The sequence below is a fragment of the Mesocricetus auratus genome, unplaced genomic scaffold, assembly GCF_017639785.1.
Source record: "Mesocricetus auratus isolate SY011 unplaced genomic scaffold, BCM_Maur_2.0 Super-Scaffold_100041, whole genome shotgun sequence".
In the NCBI taxonomy this organism is placed as follows: Eukaryota; Metazoa; Chordata; class Mammalia; order Rodentia; family Cricetidae; genus Mesocricetus; species Mesocricetus auratus.
In genome coordinates, this window is record NW_024429218.1 from 1,433,453 (window position 1) to 1,447,937 (window position 14,485).

The window sequence follows — 14,485 nt, forward strand, 5'->3', positions numbered from 1 at the left end:
TAAATTAGGATTTGAAACTCCACTGTCTCTTATCTTCTGCATTTTGACCAGTTTGGGATCTCTGCAATCATCTCTATATACTGTAAAACTTAAAGTTCTTTGATGAAGGGTGAGAGATACACTTGTATGTTGGTATAAGGATAAGTAATTAGAATACATCTAGAAATTATATTGGTTTATGAAAATGGAAGTAGTTATACTCTATTGTCTATGAATGCTCCAGTCATAAGTAGTTGGCTATTTTCCAGAACCAGGCATGCTCTGAAAGTTTTATTGGGTTGTCTTGGAGGGAAACATTATCATCTTATATGGCATAACTCCATTTAAGTATATGTATATATATATACATTTATATATTATATATTCATGTATTTTAGGTAAGTTTATAAAACATTGCTTCCCAATGCCTTTTAAAGATATCCTTGCTGTTATTTATTTCATCCTCCTCCCTGTCCTTCTGCATTTCCTTCTACTCCAGTTAAAGTCATTCTTCCTGTTTTTTCCCCTTCCTCCTTCATAACACTTGTGGAGTACCGCCTCTCCAGAGTTCCTTCTGCCCTTTTCCCCAAGTGGGCCTTTTCTACTTTTTCAGCTTCTGTGTTCACTGAAGGTTATGTAATTATATTTAAGGATTCGGACAAAACTGGGATTCACAAATAAGGAAGTACACATGGTAACTGTATCCCAGGGTTTGGATTACAGGAAAACCCTTTGGTGTTCTTGATCAGTGGTATTCAAGACTCCCAAAACAATATATGGTGCTCCAATTGCCCTTGTTTGCCTCCCAAACTTAAAGGTAAGACCCTATTGATGTAGAGATTACATACTTCAGACATAGCACATGGAGACATCAGCTGAAACTGACCTGAAATGCTCCTCTCTGAGCACTAGCTCTCAAAGTATTGGAAGGTAATATGCAAGCTGCCAAGGGAGAAAAGAAATAAGTTATCTTATGTAGCTGCAAAGATTGAACCACAGCAAAGCCTACCCAGGCCAGATAGCCCCAATGGCACAATAGTAGCACGTTTATCTTGCAGGGTAGCAACAGTTGTCTAGTTGACCTCTCTTCACTCTCATAGATTTTTTTGGTTTTTAGAGACAGAGTTTCTCTGTATTGTTTTGGGGACTGTCCTGGCACTTGCTCTGTAGACCAGGCTGGCTTCGAATTCATAGAGATCTGCCTGCCTCTGCCTCCTGAGTGCTCCACTCTTATAGATTTTAAGACCCAGCACAAGGATTAGTGTCTGCAATGAGCTGTGTCTTCCTACACCAACTAGCAATCAAAACACTTTTTTACTGATATATGCACTGGCTGACTTGATACCCCAAATCCAGGTGATCGTAAAGCATGGCAAATTTACAATTAAAACTAATGATCCCAGTTGAACCCTATGGTGTGGTTTGAATTAGAATGTCCCCCATAGGCTCACATAGTTGAAGGCTTGGTCAACCGGAAGTGGCACTATTAACAGGTATGGTCTTGTTGGAGGGAATATGACCTTTTAGGAGGAAGTGTATCACAGGGGGTGGGCTTTAGGGTTTCAAAAGCCCATGCCAAGCATCTTGATTCTCGTTCTTCCTGCTCCATGCCAAACTAGGTGTTGAACTATCAGCTACCTACTACCACCATGTCTGCCTATGGGCTGCCATGCTTTCTGCATGACAATAATGGACTAAACCTATGCAAAAAAATCCCCAATTAAATGGTTTCCTTTATAAGATCTTCAGTGGTCATGGTGTTTCTTCATATCAATAGAAATCCTAACAATGAAGCATTGTGTTGTCAAAATTTATCATTATGGTGGCACAGTGGAATATTATAATGGCACATGTTGCTTTTTGATGACAAAACTGACACTATTGTGTTAGCACAATGGACTGTTGTCAAGTCACAATGAGCATTGTGCTATCCCATTTTAGAATTTTTGTGGGCAATGGATGATTGTGATCACATAATAGAATATTATGATGCCAGAATTAAGCATTTTACTGTCACAGTTCAGCATTGTAGTGACCCAATAGAACAGTATAATAGCATAATAGATCACTATATTGACAATATGGTGCACTGTGATGTCATAGTTTCAGTGTGATGACAAAATAGAATATTTTATATTACAGATTCACAGCATGTCTTTAAAATGCACCATGGTGGCAACAAAGTGGAGTACTACATGTCACAATTCAACATTGGAAGTCATGGTTCCATAAGGTGATGTCATAAGGGAGCACTGCCATGTCAAAATATAGGAAAATAAAACAAGGGAGGCATCCAACCATAAAACAAGAAGAATGCTTGAATTGGGTCTGGAATGTGTTAAGATATTAAGAGAGAAAAAGTGGAAGCATTTGGTGACAGATTCTATGAATCTAACTCTCACACTGACCATTAGAATTGAGGATTTAAACTTGGACTTCAGATCTCTGTGGATGGTCCCCACAAAATGAGACTTGGTAGTGTCTTTAAAGAGATCTTACAGAACAAATTTCCAGTGCTAGTTAAACTGCCTTATAATCTGTCATATTCTGGAAACATAAGTGGGCACATCATCAGCTGCAAAATAGCTTTATCTTATCAGCTAGTCCTCTATGCATGATGAACTTTACTCAAAATGAGTATCATTGTAGTCATATCAGAATGGTTATACAAAAAGAAAGAATAATTTTTTAACTCAGATATTATACCTAGGGTCAAGGGACAGAAACTACAGAAGTAGATTCCTACTTAGAAAGACAAAATGGTTAAAAGAGCTTCCCAGATGGGAAGAACTACCTGGGAAGTCTTACACTCTGTAACACTGGGGCCATTCAGGCATTTATCAATGGCCTTGGAAGGGAAATCATGGCGCTCTCACCTCTCTTAAGGATTTTAGCTTCAACACATTTAGAATTATCATCTTCAAGCTCATTTCTATAATTCTGACGATGGCCAATATATAATCCAAGGGAAGACTAGGACTGAGACACTGACTTTCTCACCATTCTACACATTTAATTGCCTACAAAATACTATCTACTTAATAAGATTAAATAAATAAGAATGCCTAGAAATTAAGTGCCAAGAGATACGTAGAGGATCTAACTGTGTTTTGAAGAAGACGGGCAAGATCTTGAATTAACTCAAAGTATTTGTAACTTTAAGCAGAACTGATATATAAACAGTTGAAATAAAATAATATTTGGATTAGAAGATTTAAATTTTACATAATTTATCCATAGAAAAATAAATAAAAGTACAGAGGAATTGAAAAGAAACACAGAAGAAAAGAGATATATTACTACACATAAATTTTAATATTGATGCTCATAATACAAAGTGAAAGAAATTGGTAGTCAAAATTAAATGTTTTGAATTCTTCACAGTTTCAGGAGGGTAAAAGCATTAACTTTAGAATACTATATATGGCTCTTTCTTTAAGATTTCCAAGAAAGAAGTGCCCATCTAATGACTAGTAGTGACACAACGTGGAAATAACACATGACTAATAATTCCCTGAGCATGCATAACACATGTGAAAGTAACAGACATGAAGATTAGGGAGTATAGGGAGGTAGAGAAGGGAACTCATGGACCAACACTTTCTTGAGACCAGGGTGTTATCACTGGAGGCTTTCTGCATAAAGTTTTACTTGATAGATTGAAAGCAAATGTGCATGGATTTCAAGAGTTCACAAAGAGGCAATCACTACAACATAGCCGCACAGTCCACATAGGGTTTGGAGACCAGTAGGCCTCTCCAGCTGACTTTATACAGCTATAGGAAGCAGCTGCACAAACAGCTATGTAATTGTCTACACAGAGGACCTGAGGGATGCTATACGATGAGAAATTGTGCAAAAGTTTGACGGAGCTCTGCCTCTGGCAGGAGAAAGGCCAATTTAAATTCACAGTAGATACACAGATACATTAAACTATAAGAATTCATGAGAACATAAGAGGTAAAATTGAAGGGGCAATTTTTAAATAATAAAAATATAATCTCCAAACTGGAAGCATAGTATGATGAGTGAAAACATGCCTCAAACATATCTATAACCTGAGTTCTGGCCTCTTGATATGATATACAACTCCCTCCTACTTACACCTTTTTTCACTCCTTATCCCTATCCCTATATTCAGTTTAAAATCCCTCTTCACACACGAGTTACTTCTACCTGTAACTAACCAAACTGTGTTCTTATTTTTATTAGGATAAAATGGTAGATTTGCAGCCTATGTACAAACCAATGATTCAATGATACCATCAAAATCCAAGTTTTCATCTTTCTACCCAGCAAAAGTAATAGTTTGTTTTGTTGTCTTATAGAATGTAAGATTAGTTTGTGCTAGTTAGCTATAATTGTCAACTTGATACAGCCTAAAGTCATCTGAAAAGAAAACCTCCATTAAGGAATTGTTTAAATCATGTTGGTTTATGGGCATGTTTGTGGACATTTTCTTTATTATTAATTGATACATGAAGGTCCAGATCACTGTGGGCAGCACCTACAGGTTATGTGACACAAAGGCACTAGAAGACCCACTTCCAGTAACCTACTTCCTCCAAATAGGCTCCAACACCTACTTTTCACCATTTCCCAATGATATCACCACAAATCTACCAAGGGGTTAATCCATTCACTATGTCCCACCCCCTATGTTATAATGAACTCTGAAAATTCCCATGCACATATCCAGAACTGTGCTCTGCTGATCTAGGACTTCTTAAGTCACTAGAGTTGACACATTAAATTAACTGTGACACTTCTTTAATATGTAATAGGTTATGTTTTCAAAGGAAGTCAGTGGACATTTGCAAGAAAATGAAGGTTATTTCATTTGACCCTGCCTAGCAGACTCTCTTTATCAATTTCATTGTCCACTTCCTAAGACATAAATAGGAGAAGAAATTGTACCTCCACTAATTTGGTGAAGCATAGGCTGCAGAGATAAGTCAGATATGCCCTTTGGAAACATGTCTCAGTGACGTGGTAAAAGTCAGGGAAGAGTCTACACTACACGGGAGTTTTTTTCAACATTGATTTTATACTGTGTTCTCATCAGACATCCAGGTCTTAGAAAACCCTCAAAGAAAAGCATCAGAGAAGCTATTTTTCTTTCCAAATGTGTCCCACAGCATTTCCAAAACTGATGCCAGGAAAGCCAAATAAATCACCAATTTCACAAAGCCACGCTAAATACCTTTTCTGTCTGAAGAGCCTACAGGTACAAACACTTATCTGGCTATGGCCCTACAAAGCTAAATTTATTTCACTGATGTCAACAATGCTCCAAAAGTCAAAGATACTGCATGCCAATAAGTGTTTTGATTGAATAGGGTGAAACAAAGTCATTTCTCAAAATAATACAGTAGGAACAGGTGGATTTGGAGCCTCAGATCTGTCCTAAGATATGCCTGATCCTCTACCCCCTTCATTTGAATCATGACAAGCTTCACCTACATTCCAGATTATTTTGAGATTACCATGTATACCTAACTGAGCATCCAGGTGGAAATCTTCCAGGGGTTGTTATTGCTGCTGTCATCTTATTCTGTCAGTTATGATCCTAATTTTCCAGAGCCATTTGCATACTCTGATTTGCTCTCAGAACTGAGACATTGTTCATTGTAAATTTTGTAGAATGGCCATTTTTTTGTCCATAGGCCAAAATGAGTCATTCTCATCAACTCACATTCTTAGACTATGAGTAGCAAATCAGGGAGTTAGGATTTGGTCCCCCATTTCCTAAGCCATCTTGAACATCTTGTCACCTGTATAACAATACATACCAACAAGCAGTTTTGTTTGAAACTTCTTGTAACAAGAGCATTATGCTATGTTTTGGAAACGTGACTTGCATAAAAATGTTTTAGTTGCATAAAAAATGAAAAAAATGGTTATTAGTTATTTTCTCAGTGCTTTAACCAAATATCCATTAAAAGGCAACTAAATAGTGTACAGTTTGGGAGTTTGCAGTTCATCATGACAAGCAAAACATGATTGGCATACAGAAGGAACACATGGCTGAGACTCCTTTCTTCCTTACATCAACAAATTAAGAAGCTGAGGCAAAATTAGAAGCAGAACTGGAATATAAAACTCAAGGCTACCCATTTCCTCTGAGTAGGTTCTGAGCCCCTAAAGATTCCACAATCTCTCAAAACAGTGCCACTATCTGGTATCACTATTCAAATACGTGTTAAATGTCATATTTTGTAGATCTCTGCAGTGTTAGAAGACAACCTGTAATTCTGTTTGACCTTGTAAACATACCTAATGTGATTACAAGTTCAATTTTAATAGTTGACTGATTATTAAACTACATTTCCTTATTATCCCATATAGTTGATAATAACTTTCAAGGACTAGAAATTTACATTACATTGTTAAATGATCTGTATAGGCACAATACCTATAACAATATAATAAATGTATGAACAGCATGTTTTAGAAAAATTAATCTCAAATTTGTATAAATACCCAACATTTTATACAATATATAAAATCCAATCTAATGTAAAATATTTAAAACTAATAGTTGCCTTTTAAGAGTAAATTCAATAATCTACCTTCTTTTCTTTTCTTTATATAATTTATTTCTTTTTTTTTAGTTCCCTCTCCCTCCCCTCCTCCTGCACTCCCCTTCCCCCCCATCCTCCCACCCTATTGCCAAATCCTTCCACATAGGGGATATCTAGAGTCTGTCATTTCACTCTGGGTAGGGTCCAGGCACTCCCCTAAGAGTCCAGGCTGAGAGAGCATCCCTCTTTGTGCTATAGGCACACGATGACTGTTTGTATTCCAAGGATAGACACTGATCCACAGCTCAGGGCCCCATAGGTTGCCCAGGCCTTCTCTCTAACACTCACATTTGGGGGGTCCAGATCAGTCCCATGCTGGCCTCCCCATTGTCGCTCTGGGGTCCAAGAGCTCTCCCCTGTTCAGATCAGCTGTCTCTGCTGGTTTTGCCAGCCCATTCTTTGCCAATTTGCTCATCACTCATCTCTCTCTGTCACTGGGTTCCTTGGATTCAGTTCAGTGATTAATTGTGTGTTTGCCTCTGCTTCCATCAGTCACAGGATGAAGGCTCCCGGATGGTTATAGACATCAAGTTCATTATCAGGAATGGGCATTCGAGGTGGTCTCTCCACTATTGCTTAGCTTGCCAATTGGTGTTATCCCTTTAGATCACTCGAGGTCACTCTGGTGCCTGATCTGTCTTCTATCCTATGATTCCCTCTTCCCCCTATTCTACCCCCACCCACTCAACTTCCTGTTCCCCCATGACCAACTCTCTTCCTCTTCACCTCCTCTCTTCTTCCTAGCTCCCACTCCCCCCACCCCTCGCCGTGTTCCCCATCCAATCTAATGTAAAATATTTAAAACTAATAGTTGCCTTTTAAGAGTAAATTCAATAATCTACCTTCTTTCCTTATATCTATATTCTCCGTTTATTCTTTTCAGAATACATTCAATTATCTATCCTTTTTATCCTATTACATTTGAATTCCTCTTTTTTTTCAAAACAAAAACCTTGAATATAATCCCCTATGTTCAACTTTCTTCTTGATCATAAAGCAACAACATTTTGTAACTAATCCCCCTAAACAATGACAAATATCCGTAACCAAATGAATGACCAAAACCTGTTTCATATCAGGTGGCTCTTGTGACATGAGACAGAGATTTTATGTTTTACTTTAAAAAGCATGCTTGGGTTTACAGAAGGAAAGAGTCATACTCCAACTCCAAAGCCAGCTTTAATCTTTATTTGGACTGGGACTACAAAAAGACCATTTGTACATATGTCTATAGGGAAAAAGAAGCAAACATTTGGGAAGATTCATGAAATTTTAGCCTGTTGTAAATGTGATATACCAATAGGCCAATTTACTCTTTTTCTTGGGACATTAATTCTAGATGATTTGTTCTTTTTCTTCAGATGTCTCATTTGCCTAGTGGTCTCCATATTCCTTAGCTAGATACCTTTTATTCTCCTGGAAAGAAAAAAATAAAACCCTTTCCCCAACCTTAAATTTTAGGGAAGTTTTCCTTGCCAAGTTATATCTGATCAAATAAAAAGCATTTGTTAGTTTTGTAGGTTAGTTTAAACAACCATGTTACTTGATGAACAATCATCTCTTCTAATTAAGAGGTGTCATGTTCAGTCCAATCATTATCAATTTTGATGGGTCGTGTCTTACTGGAGAAGGATCCAGAACTCTAACACCTTTGCCTACTACATGGTGACACCTATCTGTCTCCATTTCCCAGAATTCTCCTCCTCTCCTAGTCCTACCTATCTTCCTGCCTCATTGATCAACAGTGTTTTATTCATCAACCAATAAGAGAAACATATATGCAGTAGGACTTCCCCTATCAGTTGTTCCTTTCTTGTTAGCACTCAGAAAATTAATAAAGTTAATAAATCACTATGCAGTCTATTTTGGGGGTTCTTTATCCTCCCTTTATTTTTATTTAGCATAACCTTTAGAGTTCCATTTGCTCTTTCTATAACTGCCTGCCCTATAGGATTGTGTGATATACCTGTAATATGCTTTATATTATAATAAGCAAAAAATCCTTCATTTTTTAGAGACACATGCTGGAGCATCGTCTGTCTTTATTTGTGCAGGTATTCTCATGATGGTCATAACTTCTAGCAAATGTGTAATTACCAAATCCTTCTTTTCTGAACTCAGAGCAGTTGCCCATTGAAAACTTGAAAAGCTATCATTGGTGAGGTGTACATATTTTTATTTTCCAAATTCTACAAAATAGAGCACATCCATCTGTCATATTTCAATCCTTTGAGTACCCTTTGGGCTACTTCCTGCAGGTAGTAGAGTTTGGTTATATAAAGAACAAGTAGGACTTTGGCTTGTGGTTTTAATGGATGTAATGAGTCATAGCAGGGAAGGTGCATGCTCCTTAGTGACAGGAGCGGATTTTTCACTACCTCATATCTCTATGTAACAGAAGAGAGAGTCAAAGAAGAACTAGGTCTGGGCTGTAACCTCAAGCTCTTCCCCTTCCCAGTGATCCACGTTTCCCAGTTAACTTCTACCTTCCAAACGTCACTATCTTAGAACCAAATCTTCAAACATATAAGTTTGTGAGGCATGTTTGCATCTAAATAAAAGTACTATCTTCTATATTTTTATATTTTTCAATAACTCTAGAATAATGCCGTCCAATATGGTCTGTAATAAAAATTGTTGTATATGCATTAACCCCCATAATAGTTATCATCTTCAGATGATTATTGAGTACTTAAAGTGATGTTGATGTATATAAAATATAGAAACCACAAATAAGAGAAACATACAACATTTGTCTTTCTAAGACTGAATCAATTTGATTAATTGGATTGTGTCCTGCTGAATCTATTTTCCTGAAAACAACATAATTTTGTTCTTACAAAGATATGACTGAAAAATTATGTATGTATATATGGTACAAAAGTAGAATTGAAACTGTATAGAACAAAGGAAACTAATGTTAGGGAATATAAAAGAGTTTGCAAAGGACATGGAAGGGAACATGTCCAATTTACAATGCACTGTTATATGGAGCTTAAGATCATAATAATAATAACTTGTAAAGAAGTACTGCTATTATAAGCAAGGATTCGAAGTTTTATTTAGTATTATTTAAGCTCACTTTTAAATTGGATGTACCTAATGATGACTGTATTGTATTGGACTGTACTCTAAAGCTGGTATCTTTTTCCACCCACCCACATTCCCCTCTCTACAGTTATTTCCATGTAGATTTAACTTATCTCTCCTTGTTTTAGTCACTTCACTTGTCAAATAATGACAGACAAAAGCCTTGGATCTGAGTTGCACAGCAATCTCCTCCTTCCGGCTACATCTCTCTCTTTTATCAGCTTCCTGCTTCTGCGCACAATTATTTTGGGGACCTCAGCTCTGAACAGAGAAGTTTACAAATATGGGGAAGAGGTAAAACACTGAGGGTGAGAAACAAATTTTTGACAGGTGAACATTAGAAGAAAGCTAGAAATGTTATAGATTCTTATAAACTAAAACAAATTTACTTTGGTATAATAAAATTTAAGAAAATAAGTGATATATTATCAAATGAATCAATACTACTGGAGTCATTTCAAAGTCATTTCAGCTAGAAAAAAGTGAAAGGTGAGCTGGGAAACCAAACCTGGGTCACCCAACAGGGAACAGCCACTATGATCAGTATGTATATATGGTACAAAAGTAGAATTGACAGCCTGAATCTATAGGCTGCCAGATATAGGGGTCAGCAGAAGTACAAAGAAAGCCAGTGAGAGTCAATAATGTATAGGGCTCACTTACAACTGTGATCATTATTCTACTGTGGCATGGTCCCTTGATGTGTGATGGTCTCATTCTTGTGGTACATGAGCGTGGCAATTAGTCTAGCAGGCCTACTCTGTGCTAAGTAAGCATGGTGCAGAGAGTGTTGCTAACTCAACAACTCCACGAGTAATAGCCATCATCAACTGGTGGTGGCTGTTCCATCTACAGAAATTGCCTATACAGCAGTGAAAATGATACACAACACTCTCAGTCACCTGTCATAGGGGCAAGTAAGCAAATGAGGTGTGTCTACTGATTAAAAAAACACCCTGACAAAAGAAATTTAAAGGGAAAATATGTAACTTTGTCTCACAGTGTAAAAGTATAGTCCTACACGAAGGGTAAGTCATGGCACCAGAAGCTCAAGACATCTGGTTACACTACATCCACAGTCAGGAAGCAGAGATTGATAAATGCCCATTGCCCATGTTTCTCGTTTTTATTCAGTCTGGGACTGCAGTCTATGGAATGGTGCTGCCCACATTTAGAACAGGTCTTCCCACTTTAGTTACCCTAATGTAGGTAATACTTCATAGATGTGCCCAGAGCCTAATCTAGGTAATTCCTCACAGCCATGCCCAGAGGCTAACCTACTAGATAATCCCTCACAGCTGTACCCAGAGGCTGACCTAATCTAGGTAATTCCTCACAGCTGTGACAAGAGGTTAACCACTCTAGGTAATCCCTCACAGATGTGCCCAGAAGCTAACCTAATTAGATAATCCCTTACAACTGTGCCCAGAGGCTCCTCCCCAAGGTAATCCTATTCCTGTGAAGCTGACAGTCAATATTAGCAACCATTGTCCCAAAGGAAAATGTAGTCATTAGTAACAGAAATGCACTGGGATGTCATGTCCTTTCTTCTGCTTTCCAGACTGGTACCAAATGTCTCCTGAGGTTATTGTTACTGACAATCTTGAGGTAGTGGTATCTACTTGACTATGAGTAGCAAAAGGAAAACATAGAGGTTCAGGTTTGTTTTAGAAGGTGACGTTAAAGGGCAAGAAGGTAATCACAGAGAACTTTTCAGCAAAAAGGAAAGGACATTGAGTTTCTCCAGAGTATCAAAAGAAATTTTAACCTGAAAATTTTAATTTATAGTTCTGTGAAGCCCACCCATTCTCCTAGAGCACTGAATCTAAACCTGTGGGTCATAACCACTTTGGGGGGTCACATATCAGATATCCTGCATATCATATATTTACATCATGATTCCTAACACTAACTAACAGTAGCAAAATTATAGTTATGAAGTATCAATGAAATAATTTTTTTTGGCCAGGGGTCACCACAACAAGAGGAACTGTATTAAAGTGTCACAGCATTAGGGAGATTGAGAACTCTAGAGACACCACTCCACTTTGGGCCCACATGAATCTCTTTAGTTTTATCTTCTTTGGCCATCACATTTCAGTGAGTGCTGGGGGTGGGATAAAGAATAAGAGAACAGCTAAAAGATGCAAGCCATCAGAGGGCCTAAGATTATGGGAAGGAAAGTGACAGGGATGGCACTGATGTCATTGCCCAGCTTTCAGGAAGCACGGCCAGGATTCCAGCCCAAGGAAGCAGGCTTACCCTCCCACACCCTAGACAGAACAAAATGCAGATGCTGGGCATTCCAAAAGGAGGAATTGGGAGAGTGAAGACCAACATGTGTCTAGCCTGTGTTGTGCAGGCCACTTAAAATTGTCACACACAGATGTTCTGGCTGCCACTCAGCTGGGACTTTCCTGTTTATTATTTTTGTGTCTCCAGGCAATGACACTTCCGTCAAATGGAGATGGGATGTCAGGTCAGATTTCTACCAGTGTGATCTGAAGAGACAAGCGCTGATGGAAGCTGCCACTTCCTTGGTTCAGATGTGCACACTCGTCACTGGCAATTAATGCCACTCTGCTGGCCCTGACTCACTACTGCATCAAGCTTGAATAGACTCAGCAGTCAGGAAGCAAGCAGTTTCAATGGCTTTATACGTCATGGGAAGCCATACCATGATCAGGATTATTCCAAAGCAGATAGAGAAGGGACACCAAAAGAGAACATCTTATTCTGCAGTGGTCCAGGCACTGAGTGGGGTAGCTCAGATACTTCATCTTACTTACAGTGTTTTCCAGGAGTAGTGGGGATTAGAAAAACACAGTATTAATTCTGAGTCTCCCTATGTATACAAAGTCCCGTATACATTCATTCTTTACATATAAAACTGGGATAGGAGTTATCATTTAAAAGTTTTACGTAGGGTTAAGTAAAATCACTTTACCATTCATTCATTCATCCAACAAAAGTCTGTGATATGACTGGACATAGCCATATCTACCCGCTTTCTTGTCTGTGTGTGTGATGGCGCTCATGTGTGTGCTGCAGTACCCATGCATTCGGAGGTCAGAGAACAACTTCAACTGTTATTCCTTTTTTCCCTCAAGATCTGTCAATGACATGGAACTCATCAAGTAAGCAAGGCTCTCTGCCCAGTGAGTCCCTGGGATCGGCTTGTCTCTTTTGCCTCAGCACTAGGATTACCAGAAGACACTCATGCTTAAATTGGTTTTGTTTGTTTGTTTGTTTTTTGAGACAGGGTTTCTCTGTGGCTGTCCTGGAACTCACTCTTGTAGACCAGGCTGGTCTCCCATCTCACATAGATCCACCTGTCTCTGCCTTCCCAGTGCTGGGATTAAAGGTGTGCGCCACCACTGGCCAGACTGCTTAGATTGTCTTTAACATAGGTTCTGGGGATTGAACCCATGTCCTCCTGCAAGCAAACCAAGTACTCTACTTTCTACCCAATTTTCAGTGGGTGTATCACACAAACACACACACAAAAAGGCGGGCAAAAATTGCCTTGGTGAACTTTATATTTTATTGAGAGGTGACAGAAAGTAACCAAGTGTAATATACATTAAAGCTTTAGCAGAATTTCTGATACATAAGTATGCAATCTTTACATCACCCTAAGCAGCTGTATCAGTCTTAATGAGGCTCCTGAAGCTATTTAGGAGACCCAATATTTTTCAGTGGGGTCTTTGCTCTCTGGGGAACACTGAGGAGAAATTCTGAAGAAATGCATATAGTCCATGTTTCCCTGTTATGATCTATAGTCATAACCAAAAGCAGTGGTAAACAAACTTCCCATAGACCCAGTCACAGAGTGGATCCTTAGTGTGGGTTGAACTACGCCAGATCCATTCACATAATGAAGGAGAAGCTTCCTGAGAACCAACCTTCTCTACCTTTCATGGGACTGAGTGGTTCCCCTGGGTGTAGAACTCACAAAACCGGAACAAGTGTTTCATTGTCACCAAAACAATAGCCAGAATTCAATTTTTAGGCCATAGAAAGAGGCAGAAGGCTTCCAAATGTTTAATTAGTATAACACTTTGACTGCTTGTACTCCAAAACAATAGTTCTCCTCTTAGCATAGGCTTAACTTGTAAAAGGCACCCCAACATTAAATCTACTGTGCTTGCTTGTACATATGCGTGCATACACAGATGTATGTGAAGACCAGATGTCAATGTTGGGCATCCTCCTTGATTTTGCTTCACCTCATTTCAGAGACTGGATCTCTCACTGTCTCAGTCAGCATTCTATTGCTGTAAAGAGACACTATGACCACTGCAACTCTTATGAAGGAAAACATTTAATTGGGACTGACTTGTAATTCAGAGGTTTAATCCTGTATCTTCATGTTGGGAAGCATGGTGGCACACCAGCCAGCAGTCATCATGCTGAAGAGGGTGCTGAGAATTCTACATCTGGATTGGTGGTCAACAGGAAGAGAGGGAGACACTGGGCATGGTTTAACTATCTGAGACCTCAAAGCCCACCCCAAATGACACATTTCCTATAACAAGGCCACATCTATTCCAACAAGGCTACCTCTCCTAACAGTGTCATTCCCTATGAGCCTATGAAGGCCATTTTCATTCAACCACCATATTCTTTTCCTTGGCCCCATAGACTTGTATCCATGCCATAATACAAAACTGCATTCAATCCAATTTCATAAAAACTTCATAAAGTTCCCATGCATATTCTGAAATAGTCTTGACACTGTTTAATAGTTCAAAGTTCAGTCTCTTAGGAGATTCCTGGCAATCTACTGTAATCCCCTGTAAAATAAAAAAAAAAAACCTTCTTTACTGCAC